General features: G+C 36.0%; 1 protein-coding gene across 2 annotated transcripts in view; it reads left to right on the forward strand.

Moving 5' to 3' along the window:
- The window catches only part of ctrip (E3 ubiquitin-protein ligase ctrip), a 91,268-nt gene that overhangs the window by 13,057 nt on the left and 54,207 nt on the right, over window positions 1-24,004 (forward strand). Inside the window, exons 1-2 of one of the 2 annotated variants that reach the window (XM_088264324.1) lie at window positions 15,052-15,463; window positions 17,322-17,463. The gene's annotated coding sequence lies outside the window, so the exon portion shown is untranslated. Of the gene's footprint in view, window positions 1-15,051; window positions 15,464-17,321; window positions 17,464-24,004 lie in introns of those variants that run through there. The other variant, XM_088264323.1, reaches the window with a different exon arrangement.

The following is a 24,004-nucleotide window of genomic DNA, read 5'->3' on the forward strand; positions in this document are numbered from 1 at the left end:
CCTTGAAAAATCACGACTCTTGGAAAGTTCACGTAAGTGCTGTCTGATGAAGGAACTCATCATGATGAATTCCATCTGATTTGGAAGACGAATGAACTCTACGTGATGATGAACATGATTCGAGAGATGAAACAAGCCCACATAATGATGTATTCTACACGATTCGAGAGATCAAATAACTTCATGTATTGGTAGATTCTACATAATCATAGAGGTGAAAGAACATTACATGATGATGGATTTCACATGGCTCGTGAGATGAAAGAACCCCACAAGATGGTGGATTCCACATGATTCGAGAGATGAAAAGACCCCACACGATGGTAAATTCCACCTGATTCGAGAGATCAAAGAATTTCATATATTGAAGGATTCTACATGATTCGAGAGTTGAAAAGACCCAACAAGACGGTAGATTTTACATGATCCGAGAGATGTAAGGACGTCGCATATTGGGGGATTTTACATCATTCGAAAGATGAAAGGACCGCACGTGATGGTGGATTCTACCTGATCCGAGAGATGAAAGGAATTCGCATATTGGAGGATTTTACATGATTCGAGAGATGAAAGAACTCTATATGAAAATACCAAGGTCACTAATTCCTCCCGCTCATTATGTTATAGCGATACCAATTCGCCCAAAGTATTTTGCTGGGGTATGTGACATACCGAGATTTTCTCAGCGAAAGATTGTATTTTGATCTGCATCATATTTTCAGCTGTCCCATGTGCTTGATTTTACCGCTATAACTTTTGCGGGTGTGATATTTTCGTCCACGATTGTACACGTGTATTTAACTCTGAATTTGTAGCGTAGCATTGACCGCAATGCGCGGCACTCATTTTGCACGCAATATTCTTCAGCTACCGTTTTTCATATTTCAATAACTTGAAAACAAATTGTTGCAATTTTCCACCGATGCTTACCCTTTTTGTCAGGCAAAAGGAGTCAATCTCCGCGGTGTAGTAGTTATCTATTAGCATATTATACAGTATATGGTTAGCGTGTTTAGCTGCCGTGCTGGAGGTCCCGGGTTCGATTCCCAGGGAGGGTGAAAATAAGTATTTAATTTAGTAATTTTTTGTCCGCCTCCGAAGTGTAATGGTCAGCACGCTCTGCTACCGTTCTGGAGGTAACGGGATCGATTCCCAGAGGGGGTCAAATAAATGTAAGTTATTTTTTCACTCTAATGTTTATTCAATATAACCCTGGACTGGTACTTGAAACGGAGGGCTGATCACCTTTCCTTCGTGTGTCAACGATCAAGATAACACTGTGTTTATATAATGCAGTGCCCTATGCACCATTGGGGTGCGGATAAGGGTTTGAATTGAATTTTTTTACCCTCTAATATTTATTTAATATTGCCATGGATTGGTTAGTTAGTTCTTGAAGCGCAGGAGTGATCACCTTGCCTTCATGTAAGCAACGATCAAGATAACACTGTGTCAGTAATAAGGGTTAGAAGAAGAAGTTTGAACATTGTCATTTTGTCAGCGTTTCGTGATTGTTCGCGAAAGTGATTGTAAGCGATATATCGCTCACTCCTTTCAAGAACGTCATAAATCAAAAAACTTGATTTTTCAGGAGAACATTTTTAAAGTTTAAAAACATAATACTATGTATTAAAAGTAAATATCAAGCCACTCATGGAACTTTTTACTGTGTAACAGATCATTTTAGGTAAAATCTGAAGGTCATTTCTCCATATGAAAAATATTTAGTATATTTAAAAAAATAATTAAACAATACCTTTTCTTCAAAATGCAAAAACAACACTTTCTGCCCTGTAGCGGGTAAATATTAAGTTAAAAATATGCCGCTTTTGCTGGGACAACTGAAAATTGACGATTTTTGATTTATGACGTTGTTGAAAGGAGTGAGCGATATGTTGTACTGAACGCGGTGAATATGTTAACTGTCGGGCGGAATAAAGGCGACTTTTACCTGTTGTGATGAACATTGGCCCGAGCAGTGCCGCGGTCCGCTGCGAAGGCCGGCGGTTTCGCCTCGCTACACTGCGGAAGCTGCCATCTAGCTCTTGAACCGCTGCAAGCTGCTCGTTACCATTCCGGTATCGGGAATTATTGCGTTATTATTTAAAAAATGTTACATTTCACAACATAGTATAATTTCATTCATTTTTTTGTCCGCAGTGTAATGGTCAGCACGCTCGGCTACCGTTCTGGAGGTCCTGAGTTCGATTCCCGAGGGGGGTAAAATAAATATAAGTGATTTTTTCATTGTAATATTTATTTAATTTTACCCTAGACTGGTACCTGAAGCGGAGGGCTGATCACCTTTCCTTCATGTGTAAAAAAACGATCAAGATAACACTGCGTTTATATGACGCAGTGCCCTATGCACCATTGGGGTGCGGATAAGGGTTTTAATATAATTTTTTAAAACCGTTATCTGCATTCCAGTGGTGAATAGGGCCCTGCATCATATAATTCAATCAATTCAATTCAAACCCTTATCCGCACCCCAATGGTACATAGGGCACTGCATCATATAAACGCAGTGTTATCTTGATCGTTAGTTAACACACGAAGGAAAGGTGATCAGCCCTCCGCTTCAGGTACCAGTCCAGGGTAATATTGAATAAATATTACAGTGAAAAAATCACTTATATTTATTTGACACCCCCCTGGGAATCGAACCCGGGACCTCCAGAGCGGTAGCCGAGCGTGTTGACTATTACACTACGGAGGCGGACAAAATCATATAAACGCAGTGTTATCTTGATCGTTAACATATAAAGGAAAAATGATCAGCCCTCCGATTTAGGTACCAGTCCAGGGTAATATTTAATAAATGTTAGAGTGAAAAAATCACTTATATCACAGAATTTTACCGTCTGCCACGTCAGTTAGCGTTTTAAAATGGCGATTAACCATCTTTTTTCGGATCGGTGCTCTTCATCGGTGCGTGAACACGTTGCGCGTAAATTCGATCACGCTAAACTGTCGTAGTCGCTTTCATTTTTCAAAACCAGACTGCCGGACGGTAAAATTCCGTGTAGTGCACAAACGCCCTTACTGTATTACATATATCTCTCCATTTCTAATGCTGGATCTGACTCATCGCATTTCTTAGATAAGGAGCACATACACCATACTATGTGCTTTCAGCAAACAGCCGCAGGACCGTAGAAATGTTATAACGGAGAACAGAACAGACTTTTGTAAACAAACCTGGCAGACTAGGACAAACAAAAACTCATCTCTGATGATGTCTGACGCCTGACTATATCACATTTGCATTCTTTCCTTATATCACCATTCGAACATCTATCGTACAACGTTTTGCCGCACATTCGTCCGAAAATGAATGAGAATGCGAGGCTGATTAAAACATAATCGATAAAATTAAGAAAGGTGTGTTATGATGGCGAAAATGTGTTTTAATACTTTCCATCTTCATTCAAACCCGCATCCGATGGTGCATAGGGCACTGCATCATATAAACGGAGTGTTATCTTGATCCTTAACAAACGAAGGAAAGGTGATCGGCTTCAGGTACCAGTCCAGGGCAAGATTGAATAAATATTACAGTGAAAAAATCACTTATATTTATTTGACTCCCGCCTTGGGAATTGAACCCGGGATCTCCAGTATGGTAACTCAACCCCATAACCATTACACTACGGAGGCGGACTTATTCATTACACGCTGACGTTAAAAATATTGTGTTTAGACTGTAAGGGTATTATCAATTACGCAATGATACTTTTAATTCATTAGACTCATTGCTTTGACTTACGCGCCTAGCGCGTATTCAGCATCTGGGAGCATGTTATATGTACGCGCCTGACGCGTACACCGCACCCAACGTGCGCCCATCTCGCGTTCGGCCTGTACGGTAATCGGCGCCGATTGTCGCACCGGACGCGGAAGAGCGTCCCGGGGAGCGAACACGTGTCCCGCACTCGACTCGGATATAAATACCGCGCGTCTCTTTGGATGTCGGTAATGTAATTATAAATATGTATAAATAATTCCGCTGTGACCCCTTTTCTGTAACCACTCTAACTCTCCACTCTCTCGCCTCTCGACTATCTGACAGATTAAAATCGAAAATAATAAAATGAAAAGGATATTTTCTAGCGTTTCTCATGTATGGGACCTCACATACAAATTAATGAGTTTCTGCCAATAAAAAGCTTCTTTCATCTCACCGATAGATGTCTAGTGAAATTCTAGTGATTCAAACACTATGTTACGAAATTGAACCATCTATATTTTAGATAGAATTAAGGTAGAATTTGTGAATGTTACACGTGTGTAAAGCGATCACTTAAATCAGCCTATGATGGTCGTTAGCCCAGTAAATGACCAGACTTCCATATTGTTCTTCATCTATGTTGAGATGTCAAAAAAAGCTGACAGATGCGTACTACAGATATGCCACGTATGAATGACGCGCTGCATACTATAGATATGGTAACCATATGACATTTTCAATACATGTTTTTTTCAGATTAGATTTGGGACTGTATACAGGGAGATAATGTGTGGATTTTAAATTATTCAAACTCTTTACAATTCAACCGTGTTTTATCTTGAATGGAGATGAAAAAAACGTGATTTGAATATGACCCAGGCACATATGGACATGTGAATATCTTGGAGAAGGGCATACTGTATATTTGAAAAATACCTCACGAATAGATGGGCTGATTTATCACTATATATATGTCTGCGCGATAAAAAATAAATACAACATATTGATTGTGTCCAAATACTTGGTCCCAAATCTGAAAATATGTTTCACTTAACGAGTGTTTCGCTTAACAAGTAAGATGCTGAATCGAATTAAACTCGTTTTGAGAGGTTCCACTGTATTGTGCATAAATACAGTTTTTTGAGTCTCCGACAAGTATTTTCGCGGTATACGATGTACTATATTGCTGTGACATGAGCAAATTTCTGATGTGCTATCTTCACATCCGATACAATCTATAAGAATCTATATAAGTGTGAACATATTCCATTATTTATTGATTCGGCATTAACTTTATGGAATGAGATGATTATTTTATTAAAATTAAACACTTGAATATACCACTTTATCGAGTTTTATTTCTAAACTCGATAAAGTGGTATATTCAAGTCGCTCACTCCTTTCAAGAACGTCATAAATAAAAAAAACTCGATTTTTCAGGAGAACGTTTTTAAAGTTTAAAAATATAATACTATGTATTTCCAATAAACATCAAGCCACTTACTGAACTTTTCACTGTGCAACAGATATTTTTAGGTAAAACATGAAGGTTTTTTCTCCATTTGAAAAATATTAAGTATGTTTAAAAAAAAATAATTAAACAATACATTTTCTTCAAAATGCAAAAACAATACTTTCTGTCCTGTAGCGGGTAAATATCAGGTTAAAAATATGCCGCTTTTGCTGGGATATAGTACATTTTCTTCGCATTCTGAAAACATGCACAACTGAAAATTGACGATTTTTGATTTATGACGTTCTTGAAAGGAGTGAGCGAAGTGTTTAATTTTAATAAAATGAACATATTCCAGTGGGAGGGGCCAACACTCGTAAATATTTTTATTTTTTCGGACTATCGATGTGGCTCGGCCAATAATAGTTGGTTGCTGAACTGCGAGCCTCGGCGAGCGCTCGTATGGAATTTTAAACAAACCGGTGCACTCGCATTGAATTATAAACAAATCACATACGAAACATTAATTGGCGTACAAAGCCCATCCGTATGAAAATGGTTTCTTCTTGAGCGACCTTGGCCTAAGTTGTGCGAATTTATGTGTTTGTCGAGTCGGCATCTTCTTTTATTCATGTATTCCTGGTATTCATATTGTTATTTGACTCGAAAAGTGCATGTATTTATATATACAATTATATGTATATATCCAGCTCCATAGTGTAAACGCATTTGGCTACCACGCTGGAGGTCCTGGGTTCGATTGCTAAGGAGTTGAAATGAATATAAGTGATTTTTCACCCTTAAGCCGCTTGTGCACTACACGGAATTTTACCGTCCGTCAGTCCGGTTTTGAAAAATGAAAGCGACTACGACAGTTTAGCGTGACCGAATTTACGCGCGACGTGTTCACGCACCGATCCGAAGAAAGATGGACAAAAGCACAAGCCAATCCAAGCCAATCATCGTTTTATCACGCTAACTGAAGTACCGGACGGTAAAATTCCGTGTAGTGCTCAAACGCCCTTAACGTTTATTTAATATCACTCCGGACTTCTGGATTTAGCTCCTAAAGCGTGAGTTCGATCAACCCACCTTCATAACCAACGATCAATTCAAAAGTGTATCAATTCGATGCAGTGCCCTATGCACCATTGTGTGCTAATAATGTGTCGGTAGTAGCAGTTATAAACATGTATGAATATATTTTATAAATTTATTATTATTTGTTTAAAAAAAACTGTTTCTAATAACAAAATACAAGCTTATGATACAAACAAAATTTAAATTAATACACCTTACAGTTAGAGCAGTGATTCTCAACTTTTTTGGCCCATTGCCCCTCCAAGAAATGTTGTATCTTTCATTTGCGAATTTCTCGACGTTGTCGACGTGACCCTTACTTTTTTTAAGCAAAATAGTTACACCTCTTGACTTATCCACCTTCCATACCTGCTCCATCCATCATCGATTATTATTCTTACCTGTCTCTAATTGGATTTTTTGCGGTCCCAGACTCACCAAAATTTGTTCGGCGAGAGTCATCATCTCGGTTTATTACGGGTACTCTGTAACAAACAACAAAGTTTTCGAGATAATGGATAAATATCACGATGTGTGATTATTGGCTAATAAATTAATATGAAAAATCACAAAACTATCGGTAACATTCTTATTGAAATATGTAGAGAAATAAGGGATATATGAAGGTTTAAACATTGAAAAGGAAAAACGTGCGTTCGCATACGTCATCAAATTTCCGTCATCGAACGTTTAATGACGTCATATGGTTTATTGTCTCTGGTTTATAGAGCTGTAATAGTAGTACTATGGATTGTTTTTTTACCATTATTCTACCATTTGTGTTATACAAATATGAGGGGTGGGGGGGGTGGGAGGGTGTAGCATAGACATCAACAAATAGAGCCGCCAATAATTTAGCAATGACACCAACATTAAAATAACTCCATCGTTTCTCTGACGTCATTCATTGCCAACTTACGAAAATAACGTTTTTTCGAAGGCGAATTTTCCAAAAGAAAATGATGAATGAAAATTTTAATTATATCGGCTGTTATAAACACAAAACGAGTATAATACAATCCTTTATAGGTTGAGTATGTTAAAATAGATATTCCTCCCGTCTGACAAAGATCCATTACTGAAGGCTTTGGGTTTGATGATATAATCACCTTTTTTATTGACTGGAAAACCAAAAAAACGCCAAAAAACATTATTGCAAATAACAACGAAAAAACTCAACGAGGTACAGAAATGGGACGGACACTTTGGGTGTTTGAACTTTTACCTGACGGCCTGTTGACGATGCCGATCCTTCTTCCGATGGATCGGCATTTTGTGTCTTAGCTTGGTTTATAGTACCAATGTCCTATGTACTATGAAAATATATTTGGATAATTTATGTAGCGCCATTTTCGTAAAACATTACCTCAAGGGCGCTTCACTGTGAACGAATGTGTTCTTAGTTTTTTTTTCTAAAGATCATCTCACTCTCACTATTTCTAACTACCGGTGGAAGAACATTCCTCGCCATCTTTCCTCAACAGCAAAGGCACGCTCGCCATATTTAGTCCACTGGAAGCGAGCCGATAAGATCGCATTACCTATGGCAGCTGTCGTAGCTGATCAAAGCGTGAGACCGTCTATCAACCAATTCGTTTGGAATACACAGCTCTTTCAGATACTCTGGAGCCATGCTATTGTATTGATTTTGATGTAGTCGATCGAAGCGTGAGACGCCTATCAACCAATACGTCTGGAATACACAGCTCTTTCAGTTACCTGGAGCCATACTATTGTATTGATTTTGATGTAGTCGATCGAAGCGTGAGACGCCTATCAACCAATTCGTCTGGAATACACAGCTCTTTCACATCCCCGGAGTCATATTACCAAATGTATTGATTTAAAGTACCAGGCGCACAGAAAGGATTGAGAGGTTGTTTTCCAGTCCGCTTGTTTGGGTTCAGCTCCGGATCAGCTGTGGCGGCGGGGTGGCCGGTCGCACGTGCGGCTCCGGGGTCGCTGACCCCCGCAGCTCCGCACAACGGCGCGGCACAGTTGCACGCTACAGTGCCCCGTGCAACATGTACGTAAAGTGCGAGGGTGACTGTTTCCCCCTGCGCTGGGTGCACTACCGGACGATATCGACTTAAGTGCTGAACTATTGTACCCACACTATGGGAAAAATGCTGAAGCGATATTTACACTAGGCTTAATCAAATCAACCAAAGATGCTCTCAAGAACTCACATATCGCTCACTCCTTTCTTCTTCTTCTTTTTAATGGCTTTTCACCCATCCTGGGTGTTATAGCCAGTGTCGAGTTATTACCTGATATTATTATTACATGTATATGATAGAAGGTCCTACGAATTTGACTCGTTCTTTGATATCGCTCACTCCTTTAAAGAACGTCATAAATCAAAAATCGTAAATTTTCAGTTGTGCATGTTTTAGGAATGCCCAGAAAATGTACTATATCCCAGCAAAAGAGGCATATTTTTAACTTAATATTTACCCCCTACAGGGCAGAAAGTGATGTTTTTGCATTTTGATGAAAATGTATTGTTTAATTATTTTTTCAAATATGTTAATTATTTTTCATATGGATAAAAAATCTTCAGTTTTTACCTAAAAAGATCTGTTGCACAGTAAAAAGTTCAATAAGTAGCTTGATATTTATTTTTAATACATTGTATTATATTTTTAAACTTTAAAAACGGTCTCCTGAAAAATCAAGTTTTTTTTTTAATGTATGACGTTCTTGAAAGGAGTGAGCGATATCAAAGAACGAGTCAAATTCGTAGGTCCTTCTATCATATACAAATAGTTGCGTCGACTTCATGATTTTAAATTTGATAAGAATGAATATAATGCGTAATTATAATAGTGAGCCAGTAATCCATTACAACGCGTTGATAACGGCTATATCCTCCGAAACCAGATTGTATTAATTACCACCTGCTGACTGAATGCTTGTTGAAGTTTATGCGAAAATCATCCTTCAGACCCCCTTCAGAACGATCTTAATTCCACCTGCGCGAGCCTTTTCTCGGGTTGTTTACCCTTTCGAGAACAACGAAGCCAAGTGTGGGTTTTAGCAGTTATTTTTTACTACACGTTTAGCTTTGAACTGACGGTTGTACACTAAAATTTCCCTTGGATAAACGTCTAGTCATAGTTAAACTCGATAAGATTTAGGTTAGCTAAGTGTGGATTGCTATTTTAGTAGTTTACTTATTTTTTACTTTACGTTTAGCTTTAGACTGACGGTTGTAGTGTAAAATTTCCTTTACTTCCAGTTAAGTTTGCCTGAAAAATATTTTATAAAGGTTAATAAAAATAATTCCTTTGGAATGGCTGTATTTGCTAAAATATATTATTCGTATTATTTTTTGACATCTCATCAAAGATGAAGAAGAATATGGAAGTCTGGGCATTTACGGGGCTGACGACCGTCATAGGTTGGTTTAAGTGATCACTTTACACACATTCACCAATTCTACCCATTATTAACAGCCACACTACTAAAATTCTTGGAAGTTCTATATATATGAACCAATTTTGAAACATTGTTCTTGAATCACTAGAACTTCACTAGAGGCATCTATTGGTGAGATGAAATTAAGTTTTTTTTTTGAGCACAAACTCTTTTATTAGTATGTGAGGTCTGAATCCTGGATAATAATCACACATGAGAAACGCCAGAAAACATCATTTTCATTTTTATTATTTAAGCTTATAATTTGACCAGATAATTTATTTACATTTTGAGTGTGTCCAAATACTTTTTCACAAAATCTTGATAATCGTAAATGCCCAGACTTCGATATTCTTCATCATCTTTGATGAGATGTCAAATAATAATATGAAAATATCTCCTGTAATTGGAGATAATCCAGATTTTGTGAACAAGTATTTGGACACACTCAAAATGTTATATTATTCGTTTTGATATCGGCATCATTTCAGTCTCGGTTACAATTAATTTGATTTGAATAAAAAATGTTTGGGAAAAAAGTTGTTTTATATTTGCAGTTGGTTGTATCATTTGATAGAACTTGTTTTTAAAATGAGCGCTAACGTGTTTTGTTTTGATTACCGGTTGAATGATATGAAAATCAATCTAGTTACTCCATCAGTCGAATGATAATTATAACAAGCATGTTTAGGAATCAGAATCTACTAACTCATAACATGAACTGCAAAACTGGGGTTCTTGGGATAAAAAATATAAAAATTACGATAGATATTCGAATGGTGATATAAGGATAAGCATTATCGATAAAATGATGAAAGGTTCTTTGAGATGGTTTGGGCGTGTGAATCGAATGAGGGAACAAAGAATAGTTAGTCAAATTTATAATGCGAATGTGGTTAGTAATAGAAGCATAGGAAGATCGAGGAAATCTTGGCATCATTAGATTAGGAGTCGGAATAATCGGCCGGTATGTATAAGGAGTTGGACGAATGTTAAAGATGCGAAGATTGTTTGCAAAGACAGATAAGTGTGGCGTTCTATTCTCTCTGCCTATCCCTGCCGGGAAGCGGCATGATATTTGGTAAGCTATTTTTTTCTACTTTTTGCCATCTCAACATAGATAATGCAGAATATGGAAGTCTGGGCATTTAAAAAAATTGAGTAATGTGGTTGTCCAATCATGGGATGAAATAATGAATATTACACGTGGGTAAAGTGATCACTTAACCAAACCTATGACGGTCGTAAACCCTATAAATGTTCAGACTTCCATATTCTTCTTCATCTATGTTGAGATGTCAAAGAAGTAAAAAATAACTCCTAAGCAGAGATAATCCAGTTTTGTGAAAAAGTATTTGCACACGTTCAAAATGTTGTAAATAGTTTTATTAAAAATAATTTATATTTGAAGAACTAACTTTGTGATTTGCCATTTTATAATTAAAATGTAACTTATTTTTAAAATCACCATAAATATTTTATTATAACTTAACTATACTGTCTACCAGTTTCGAAGCTAACCGCTTCTTTATCGAGCTTACCGGTTACCGGTTAGCTTCGAAACCGGTAGACATTTTAAATTAATTTTTTATAATTTCTACCGGTTTCGAAGCTAACCGCTTCTTTATCAAGCTTACCGGATACCAGTTAGCTTCGAAACCGGTAGACATTATAATTAAGTTATAATAAAATATTTATCGTGATTTTAAAACAAAGTTACATTTTAATTATAGTTTTTTTTAGTTTGAGTGCATCGTGTGATGTCACATTGTTTGTGTTTGATCGGCCTAGTGAGTGAAGCGATGGTGCAGATAGTAGAGGTTTCACTTTCGATCGTTTGGGTGACAGAGTTGGGGAGGCGTGTCGCGCGAAGAGGAAACAGCTGATGACCTGACTGACAGAATAGCAGCTGTAAACCCGCATTTTTAAAGGGAACATTCAGGATTATCGAGCTAGACAAACGCTATTCATGAATGATAAGATGTTTTGTGGGATAAACGAACAGTCCATAATATTATTTTTTGACAGATTTTCTTAATATGATAAATATTAAAATATTTTGATTTTCATAATGAAATGAAAAATACTCCTATAATTGGAGATAATCCAGATTTGTGAACAAGTATTTGGACACACTCAAAATGTTGTAAAAGTCCTTTGAGCGAGTCCTAATCTTTGTTAACGTTTTCTGAACATAGATAAAATATATCTGAACACAGATGATAAATATATTTTTTTAAATTACCTAACGTCCAAGCAACTCTGAAATCTAGCTACGGCTTATGCAACACCGCTTATTATGACCCATGCGACCACTTATTATGTACTCAGGCTTCAACTTTTTTAAAAGTTTTATAGCCTATGCCTACTCGTGAGTGGATTTACTCTTTATGTTTAAGGTTAATATAATTTCATGTAATTCATGAGTGAAAATTCTAGGCAAAAACACTCGCAGATGATACAGAATATGGATGTAAAAGGCATTGACCTGTTGTCTACACATGATTTACACTACTCAATTTTCAAAAGTTATATTTGTGGAGGTCCTCACCGAAAAGTTACATTTCCAATATTGCACGAAAAAATCTGTTCTGTTTACTGTATTCTATCGAAATCTTGAAAGTTGCGACAGAACGTGACCAATCATGTGTTAAACCAATATGAAATTATTAAATCCCACCAAAACTTAACAATTTTACAAGCTGGAATTCCTCATTACTTATATGTTTTGGTGAGGACCTCCACATTTATGCTTCGATCGAAACCTTCTTTCACATGCTGTCGACATCAGTTCTTGGGTCTCATGACATTATGTCGCTAAACCAGCGGTAATCGAAATTCGAATATAATCGATTTGCACATCATTACTGACTGGGAATCTGCCTTATATTTAACTCTTGCGTCGTATCATCACCTATTATTGTAGGTTCCGTTTGTAGCATAGCCCGAACTCATCGACATCAGCTCTTGGGTGTTGCCACGTTTTGTCGCTAAACCAGCGGTAATCGAATTTCGAATCGAGTCGCTTTTCATAACATTTCTGAATGGGAATCCACCGTATATTTAGTTCTCGACTCGTATCATACGAGTAGTTCATTATTGTAGGGCCTCGCTTGTAGCATAGCCCGAACTCATCGACACCAGCTCTTTTGTCGCTAAACCAGCGGTAATCGAATTTCGAATCGAGTCAATTTTCACAATACTGGGAAGAAAACTTGTCCGCCTTATATTTAGCTCTCGCCTCGTATCATCGCCCATTACTGCAGGCCTCGCTCGCGGCCCAAGGCGAACCGGCCGACGCGCGAGCCCGGAACTGGCCAGAGCTCGACGCCCCGAGTCGCAAGGCCCGCCCCTGTCCCACGTTGACGCTCTCGCCGGATGGGAATGCTCTGGCCCCGTTGAGCCGCTTCTGGATTTATCGATCGCAAAAGTTGGAGCTCCAGAGACGAACCTCTTCCCGCGAGCAGGTTTCACGCGACTCGATCGCGCCGACCCATTTCCTCTTGGACTGCGCGATCTGGACTCGGCCAACGGATCTTGCAGCTTCAATTTCAGCCATCTCCGATCTTACTCTGCACACATATGTCGCTTTACGGACCCTCTTGACAGTTTTTAATACTAAATTCATAAGCGCTTTGCAACCGTTTGGGCGCTTGTCCACTACCCGGAATTTTACCGTCCGGCATTCCGGTTTTGAAAAATGAAAGTGACTACGAAAGTTTAGCGTGATCGAATTTACGCGCAACGTGTTCGCGCACCGATCAAGAGCACCGATCCGAAAAAAGATGGACAAAAGCACAAGCCAATCCAAGCCAATCTTCGTTTTAAAACGCTAGCTGACTTGCCGGACAGTAAAATCCGTGAAATAATTCCGTGTAGTGGACAAACGCCCTTTGCGTCGCGTTGAATTTTGTTGTTTTTTCCGCGAGTTTAAACTCTTTTATCGCCATTATTCCTCTCTGAAAACTGAAAGACGATGCAAATGCGTTTAACATAATAAAAACAGCGACGAATATTATATTCTTTTCACAATTTGACTTTAAAATGTTGATACCTGAATAGGTTAGCGATATAAACATAATAATGAAGATAACATAATAATGTAATAAGAGAAGATTACAAGTAACGTGATAACAATAACAATAATAACAAGAGAAGATACAAATAACATAATAATGTAATAAGAGAAGATTTTTACATTGAAGTTGAATATATCGATAAGATATTTCTAATAGCCCTTGGAGATTTAAAAATGAGACGCAATTTTCGCGAATATAAATATCATGTAAATTAAATTCGCGAGAGCGGAAGCGTCAATACATTATTCGAAATGTGAACAATCAGTAGGAAAACGTGTGACATGATTCATGAATATTTTACTATGTAAATGAACCGAAGATGTTGTTCGCGGCTCCTGCCTTTTAGAATCACAATATAGGAAATGGTGTACCTACTGATATAAACCGAGATACGTAACCTGTGACATATGTAAATGTAACGCGAGTTCAAGAAAAATGGCTTATTTATAATTTGGAACTACTCGCTCACATGACGCTTTGCTTGTTGGGGCTCATTGTGTATTTGATGCTGGCGGAGATCGCTGTTCTTTCTCGTAACGCTTAAGGTAAATATATTGGCTTCTTATCGAAATATTGTAATTTTTAATACATTTTTCCTCAAGTTACGTACGAATTAGGTAATACAGTGCCCGGCTGTGGCGTATATCGAGGGTCGTAAGCGTGTTAGCTTACGACCTGCCATTTGCCTAGCTTAATATACGAGTAAACCGATAAAATGTTTCGTTTTTCTTTGTTTAAAGATTTCGTACCAATCGTATACAGCACGGCTGTCCAAAATCAAAACACAGAAAGGGATATTTTTTTGCAGTACGTTTTTTTTGCATTTTTGGACTAAGTAGATTCTACTTAGTCCAAAAATGCAAAAAACCTACTACAAAATAATGTATCTTACTGTGTTTTAAGTTTGAACAGCTGAGCAGTCTCCATTGATTTTTCTCAGTACGTAAGAAAGGACTGTTGTGTATGACGTTTGTCTTGACAAACATGTCTGTGGACAGTTTTGTTTATGTAGCTTATGAGAATTCATTTTTGTATAATAATTTGTAGTTTTAAATATAAACATGATTTTTTACCAAGTTATGATTGTATTCATACTGCAGTTTTAAACGTGCGGTTTAAATTTGTACCAGCAAATTTAATCCATTTATTAAAGAAGAATCACAGTAACCTAGTTACTTTATTTTGCTTAATCGAAAAAACATTTATTATTATGTGGAAAATGACGTTTTTCAGCTGACAACATTTTATTAGGTGGAGTTTCCGCAATCCTCCGCCAGAGCGCCGCGTTTGTCTTGTTGCAGTCAGCTGTTCGGTGTTGTGCGCGTGCGCGCTCGCGTTACGTTTCGTTTCGTTTATGGAAGCATCGAGCCACCGACTCGTTCTTCCTATGGCCGCTATTTAAAAGTTTACCATAATCGCGCCTGCCCTCCTTTACTGCAGCGCGAGATAAGCGATATTGCTGCGTTTTATTACCGCGAAACGGTATCGGGTGTCCGTGCCGCGCGCGCGTTCGCAAAAAATCAAGACTCGACGCGAGCATTTGACGTTTGGGTCGCGTTATCGAACTAAATTTGTCACGTCTCGAAGTGTGGAATATTCTTCTTGCGCCGCAAAAAATGCACATTTCTCGTTCTATAGTTATGTTTCTCCGATATTAAGAGTTGCGTCTTTGATTATTTTCGATATTCACCACGAAATCAGGTAAATAAATTATAGCATACCGTTTCGATTTGATCCGCTTGTATCAACTACAACAGCACGCTAATTTTTCTTGTACTTGAAATTGTTAGGTAATATTACACTGTGACATAATAAACGTGGGATCGAGTGAAGCGGAGACAATTTTATTGCTTGATTTTTCGCTGGAATTACAACAAAGTATACCTTGCAACAAAATCCTTGCCAGGTGTTGCGACGTGACTAATTCCTCGAGTATTCTACGCAACGAGACCTTCATGTTTTTATGATGTATAGTCACAATTATGTACGCAGATGCACCGCCAGTACGTCACTCCGTATGGGGAAAATAATCTCACAGAAAAAATGTGATCCATTCAGGCTAGGCATCTTTTTTCGATTTAATTTTTCAATAAATATTCATAAATAATATTAGTTCTATATTTGGTCTGCAGGGGTAACATCGTTCTATGTAATGTTCTAGAATAAGTATTAAAATTATTCCTACTTCTGTTCTGGGAGCAATATTGCTTAAAAGGCAAAAAATATATATTGAAAAATTGCAGAATATTAAAATAACTGGAGAGCCTTAATAAATAACAGATTTTTTTTATTACTTGTATAAAGTGACTGGTTTTTCAAAACTTATTAGAACTGGCTGATTAGATTATTTAGGTCCTTATTAAGCAATTTTGTCCATCATTTTTGTCCGTCTCCATAGTGTAATGGTCAGCTACCGTTCTGGAGGTCACGGGTTCGATTCCCAAGGAGGGTAAAATAAATATAAGTGATTTCTTCACTGTAATATTTATTCAATATTAACATGGACTGGTTCCTGAAGCGGAGGGCTGATCACCTTTCCTTCATGTGTAAACAATCAAGATAACACTGCGTTTATATGACACAGTGCCCTATGCACCATTGGGGTGCGGATAAGGGTTTTATTATAATTATTTATTAAGCATTTTTCTTAAAAATTTACACCATATGCTAGTGGGTATTGATTAGTCAGGACCAGATGGGAAGAAAACCCTACTGCCTACCCTGGTTACAAACTCTGTGCCTGCCGCTGCCTCTATGTTTTAACCCATTGCAACACAAAGCCGGCGAATCACCGGCCAAGGTCGATTTGTCACTGATTCACAAAGCCGGCGATTCGCCATTTTGTCTTTTTTTTAAATATAGAATAGCATTGCACATGAAATACATTGCTTTTGCCAATGTCAAGTTAATTGAATATTGTTCTTAATTATAAAATATGATAGACTTATTATTAAACTATAAATTTATCCCATTTAATTAAAAAAAAAACAACTAAAAGTCTGTACATAATTGGGTTCCTGGTCGCCAGGATGAGATGGATATCTGTAGGGAGGGGAATAAGCGGGGCCAGAGTTTTAAAAAATGTTGGCATTTGGTCATTTATTGGCCAAACAAAGAATATGTGGTTAAGGTCTTCCTCTTCAAAAAGACACTCGCAAATGGGCACTCTTCAAAACGCCATTTTGTCTTTGAAGTGATTTTTTTTACATTAAAACTGAATGACAATAACTATATTCATAAAAATGTCATGAATAATTATATTTCGGTAACTGATTTCACAATAATATGTAATAATCACAAAAAATCATGCTTTTATATTTTACCATTTCTATTTTGTGTGTAATGTCTTAATATTATTGTAATAAAAAAAAGTCCATTAATTTGTGTGTTGTATGAACAACTTATGTCACCTTTTTTAAGTGGTGCAATGGGTTAATGTGTTTGTTTTATAATAAAAACTACGCAACCGATTCTGGAGCTAACTCCGGATGTTTTTGAGTTAGTGTTTGGGAATTTTTATGGGATGATTTTCAAGTATGTTTTTTCTCTTTTGTTACAGACGTTAGTGCGTGAAGACTCATCCGGGGCGGAGGTGAAAAAGTGATTGTGCAAATTGCCAGTGCAGACTCTGGTTACGTACTCGTGTAATGACTGTGTGGTGGTGTGTGTGAATACAGCAGCTGGAAAGGTTTCACTGACAGGTATGTGCACGCGCTCTACCATTTAGCACACCGCACACATGAACATCTTGCATGCACCCCAATGTACAACTGTCCCTCCGTATTTGCAGGGGTTAGATCCCTAAGAAAGATTGCGAACAGCGAAGCAGTACATATTGAGACTGCTAACTAACTAACCATCACGCCGCTTTCCGCAGGAGTAGGCAGAGAGAATAGAACACCGCACCATGTCTTTGCAAAAATTCCGCGCCCCTTCCACGGTCATGCATCGCCTCATACACACCCGCCGATTGTTTCGACTCCTAACCTGACCGCTTTCAAGTATTTGGCATACCTGATCGTGCCAAGTTTTTCTAGGTCTTCCTCTGCTCCTTTTTCCAATTACATTCGCCTCATAAATTTGTTTTACCATTCTTTCCTCACTCATTCGTTCTACATGTCCAAACCATCTCAACACACCTTTCTTAATTTTATTGTTAATGCTTGTCTCAGCTTTGCATTCCTTCCTTATTTCACTATTCGAACATCTATCATACATCATTTTGACGCACATTCTTCTGAAAGATCGCATTTTGACTGCATTTAGTCTACTTTTATCCTTCTTTTGCCAACTCCATCTTTCACTTCCATACATTAGGGTCAGAACCATTGAGACTGCTCTTAGTCAATAAAACATGCTTCTACGAATGTGGAATGTGTGGATTTTGGATGTTCATCTAATTCTGTTTTGCACAGTTTTTAGATGAACTATTCTTAGTCCATAAAACATGCTTCTACGAATGTGGAATGTGTGGATTTTGGATGTACACCTAATTCTGGTTTTTACAGTTTTTAGTTGACAACGTGTCCTTGAAAGCAATGCGTTAATTCATATTTTTTCCTTCAATTGATTCGGCAGTCATTTTGTGGTAATGTCTATTAATTTTTAATGTTTGTTTGAATTGGTAAATATAACTTTTTCCTAATATATAGCGGTATTTTTAACAAGTAAAACATAAATCGACAAAAAAATTTATGTATCTGTTTTTTACAGTGTTTAGATGACACTCCATAAAAGCAATACATTACATTTCGTTACCTCTTCTATTATTTTTTTTAACATATCATATCAAAAATTGTCAATTTTCAGTTGTGCATGTTTTCGGAATGCCCAGAAAATGTACTATATCCTAGCAAAAGAGGCATATTTTTAACTTAATATTTACCCGCTACAGGGCAGAAAGTGTTGTTTTTGCATTTTGAAGAAAAAGTATTTTATAATTTTTTTTTTCAAATAAAAAGTTCAATATGTGGCTTGATATTTATTTTTAATACATTTTATTAGATTTTTAAACTTTAAAAACGATCTCTTGAAAAATCTAGTTTTTTTGATATATGACGTTGTTGAAAGGAGTGAGCGATATGTTCAAATGGTGATATAAGGAAAGAATGCAAGGCTGAAATAAGCATTATCTACACCTAGATTCAATTAAATTAATAAAGGTGTGTTGAGATGGTGTGTGCATGTGAATCGAACGAGTGAAGAAAGGATAGTTATTTTTTTGGCAAAGTACCTAAAATTGAGTGATAAATACAAGAAGAAAGAATAGTTAAACAAATTTATAAAGCGAATGTGCAAACTTGACACGATCAAGTATTTCAAATACTTAAAAGTGGTCAGGCCAGTTTTTGCCTAGAATTTTCTCTCATGAATTACATGAAATTATAGTAACTTTAAACAAAAAGAGTAAATCCACTCACGACTAGGCATAGGCTATGAAACTTAAAAAGTTGAAGCCTGAGTGGGGTCATGATAAACGGTGTTGCATAAGCCGTAGCTAATTTCAGAGTCACTTGGACGTAAGGTAATTAAAAAAAAAAATCAGAATAATCGGCGTGTATGAATGACAAGATGTTTGAATATGGAAGAGGCGATGATTTTGTGCCGACAGATTGGTGTGGCGTTGTATTCTCTTTGCCTACCCCTGCAGAGAAGCAGCGTGACGGTTAATTAGTTGGTTAAGAATACAATTTTTTTAAACTCGTATATAAGTACATGTATAACATAACCAAGTGTATTTTGGGAATCGACGGATGGTTTAGTTATAATGCTCTTACTCTATCCCGTGAATTGAGATGGAGGTAGACACGTTACCAATTGAGCCGAGGAATATGTAAATACATCTGCATTCGCTTTGTGGCACTTCATTGTAATTTATGCTAAAATAAAACATTTGTGTACATTATATTGACCGCTTTCCGGTAGACGATTAAGAGGGTCATTTTGAGGGTAATCATCAGTATAAGCAACTATGTAATAGTATAAAGTATTTATATTATCCACTGACACTTCGTGATGGAATTGCATTTTAATATATTATTAGATTAAAACCAATATTTTTAGCTTTTCCACTTTATTTTTTTAATTTTTTTTATTTGACCAGCGACCGGGTTTCGTCGTTACCGACATCATCAGACTGGTCTGATGATGTCGGTAACGACAAAACCCGGTCGCTGGTCAAATAAAAAAAAATAAAAAAAATAAAGTGGAAAAGCTAAAAATATTGGTTTTAATCTAATAAAGTATAAAGTAATTTACAATTTTATCAGTAGGATAATTTGGCTTATAATTAGTAGGATAATTTAGTGAAGGATGTTACTGCCATATTGTTCACTCCTTTCAACAACGTCAAATATAAAAAAAACTTGATTTTTCAGGAGATCGTTTTTAAAGTTTAAAAATATGATGTTTTTTCTTCATTTCAAAAATATTTAGTATATTTAAAAAAAAAAAACTAAACAATACCTTTTCTTCAAAATGCAAAAACAACACTTTCTGCCCTGTAGTGGGTAAATATTAAGTTAAAAATATGCCGGTTTTTGTGGGATATAGTACATTTTCTGGGCATTCCGAAAACACGCACAACTGAAAATTGTCGATTTTCGATTTATGACGTTGTTGAAAGGAGTGAGCGATATGGGAAAGGCAATGGAGAAAGATGAGTATGCAAAATGAAAAAGCTTCCTGACCTGAGAAACTCCACTTGTTTCATCTGCATAATCACTCCTGAGCGTCGTCATTTATGTCGTTTACAATTATCTGAAGTGCATTACTTCTGATGTTGTCTTTATAATGTTAATGATTGAGTTAACAGCGTGGGTAGAATCCAATATTCAATGTTTTCAATATTGAAAGCATTAACTTTGTGGATCATATTGATATATTATTTCTCGAAATAATATTCCAATATTCAAGTTTAAATGATTTTCAACTTCTTTCAATGATTTCTATAGGTTGATTACATATGAAAACTCCAATTTTTATTTAAGTTTTACTATTTTATTTATTGTTTCGGCATTAACTTTGTGGTAAGACATGTTACAATGATTAAAAAAAACACTTCGTTTTTTACCACTTGCGTTTTATTATAGACTACGTGTTTCAGAAGTTAAACTTCCATCATTCAGGTCTGTATAATAACTAAAATATAAAATTGTTCTATAAATAAGGAGAGGGGAAAGTAAGGGGAAGGGGTTGGTCAAGGGACGGAGTTTGAAAACAAAGGAAAAAAAAAATTAAATAATATATTGTTTCAAAATTCTTCACCATTGCTTTCCATTTTTCCTTTGTTTTCAAACTCCGTCCCTTGACTAACCCCTTCCCCTTACTTTCCCCTCTCCTTATTTATAGAACAATTTTATATTTTATATTTTAGTTATTATACAGACCTGAATGATGGAAGTTTAACTTCTGAAACATGTAGTCTATAATAAAACTCAAGTGGTAAAAAACGAAGTGTTTTCTTTAATCATTGTAAGTTTTACTAAGTAAATGCCACTATTTCTCTATCTATTGTGACACGTGTCTCGATCCATTTTATATTATTTTCAAAAACCATATGATGATGTGGAATGCATCGAAACAAGTCGGCTGTCCAAACTCAAAACACAGTAAGGGCCATTTTTTTGTAGTAGGTTTTTTTTGCATTTTTGGACTAAGTAGATTCTACAACCCTTATCCGCACCTAATGGTGCATAGGGCACTGCATCAAATTGATGCAGTGTTATCTTGATCATTACTTACATGAAGGCAAGGTGATCACTCTTGCGCTTCAGGAACCAGTCCAGGGTAATATTAAATAAATATTACAGCGCTAAATCACCAATATTTATTTTCACCCCCCCCCTGGGAATCGAACCCGGGACCTCTAGCACGGTAGCTAAACATGCTGACCATTACACCACGGAGGCGGACAAATTTTGGACTAAGTAGATTCTACTTAGTCCAAAAGTATGACGTACTTCTTTCATATTTATGTTCAAAAGAAAGTATGCAGATATGACATATCAATGGACGAGCATCTGCCGAGAAAACTTCCTGTAGTACGGCTATTAAAACTAATTGAATCAAAGTTTATTTTAGAATTATAAACCAAGCCAACAATTAATTGAATGCAACTATGTTTATACTTTACACTACCCATTTATGAATGAGAATCCTTGAGAAAAATCTGCATTCGATTACACAATACACCCTTGAATTGTATATTTAAATGGAACATATATTAGTATTAAATTTTATTACTGTTAACATTTTATTACTATATCTTCTCATTCCTGCTAAATCTATTATATTATATAATACCCTTTTTTTAATCTCTGAATGTTTTTTTCAATAGTTTTATAACATAAATGTGGAATTGTTTAATTGGCTTTTTTTAAGTTTTTTTTTAAAACTATTTTTTGTTAATGTAATGTAATGTCTTTTACTGTTAATGTAACTATTGTTTATTATATCATTTTTGTTATATGTAAGCTTGTCAAAAGTCTGCGTAATCGGAGGGCATGTATGATGTATTGATGTGAAGGAGGCGAGGAGTGTATGTCAGGACAGAAGAGTGTGGCGTTCCATCCTCTCTGCCTACCCCTGCGGAGAAACGGCGTGATGGTAGTAGTAGTACAATTCCCGAATAAAAAAAAAAAATAATGATCTCACATTTAAGACATTTTATCTTGTCATCATTTTTACAACTTATTTATTTTTGCATATTGAGCTTATGCTTCCGTATGAAACACTCCATTGTTAGAATGATTGATGTTTGTAAGTTATGTATGAAAATTCATACAAACTAAATTTCACATCGGTCTAATTCTAAGCATTTTATTTACTTCTTTTATTATATACAGTAAAACCTCAATATAACCGATCCCCTTTTTTAAATTTGATTTTATTTTATTTATTGATTTGGCGTTTTATTCGTAGAACTCCATTTTATTTTATGTATTCATTTAAAATCAAACACAGATTTTTTTGAGTCTTCTAAGTTGTATTTTATTAAAAAAAAAACACATAAAAATTAATATTGTGACAATTGTTTCGCCTAGTTATTGCATTTTCAAACTAATGTTTGACATTCGTTTGAAAATGCCATAACTAGGCTGACGTCTTTAGAGGCTTACGCGTCGCACTATAATTGAGTAGAGTTGGTTGCAATCAAAATATTGTCCATTTTACTTATGTGGAATGCAGAGAGAAAAAAGGATTTTTGTTAAAACAAATATTTTCTTGAAATAAGCTATGTTTGGGGATACTAAAGTTCTAGCATCGTCTGAAAAAGTGTTTAGACAGAAACGGGGATAATGTAGTAAAATAGACTAAATTTTAAACTTTAAAATGATGCATAATGCTAAGGAAAACAATAAAGCTACATATTAAAACAAATCTGGGAACCTTATTTTATGAATGACCCACTTAATATTTTTATTTATTTTATTTTTATTTTATTTTTTCGGGTACAGCTTTACATTTAAAAAGTATATAATAAAAAAATAGTTACATTAATAAAAACAAAGGCAATTAAACAATTCCAAATTTATGTTAATTACCATTAAAACATTAAGAGATAAAAAAAGAAAATAAAAAAAGAGGATTGTGTGTGTGTGTGAGAAAGGAAGTAAAAGGGTAAGGGTATGGTATAAAAAGAAGATTTTGCAGGAAGGAGAAGGAGAGAATTCCCGAACAAATAAAATAAAATAAAAATGATTTTAGTATTATTTAAGTTTTATTTGGTAAATATCACTATTTCTTTAAATATAATGTGACACGATGCATTCCACATCCTTTTCAAACACCATGTTTGAAAATGATGCAGAATGCAAGGAAACACGTTTCACAATGGATTTTAAGAAATAGTGGTATTTACGAAGTAAAACATGAATTAAAAACGGATACTAATATGGAATTAGATATTATCACAAAGTGACTGCCGAATCAATTAATGAAAATATTATTTAGTGCCAAAAAACACTGTTCGAACAAGTGTTCTTATCGCAAAAAAGTGCTGTTCACAATAAATATATCATTGTTTATGAATTGTTTGTGTAGCAGGAATACATTGTATCAAAATACCTGTTGGTTTTAAAACAAGATATACCCTGTAACTTGATCACTCGTCATATCTGTTTAGACTGTAGAAGTCTGACATTACTTTTGACCATTCTGGGAAGTGCAATGTGTGGATAAATTTAACACGAAATCTGATGACGCATTCTGCTTTGTGAGTGTGTGAGTGCGAGGAAGGGA

The sequence above is a fragment of the Brachycentrus maculatus genome, unplaced genomic scaffold (genome assembly GCF_059751285.1).
Source record: "Brachycentrus maculatus isolate JH-2025_06_01 unplaced genomic scaffold, ASM5975128v1 h1tg000223l, whole genome shotgun sequence".
NCBI classification, from domain to species: domain Eukaryota; kingdom Metazoa; phylum Arthropoda; class Insecta; order Trichoptera; family Brachycentridae; genus Brachycentrus; species Brachycentrus maculatus.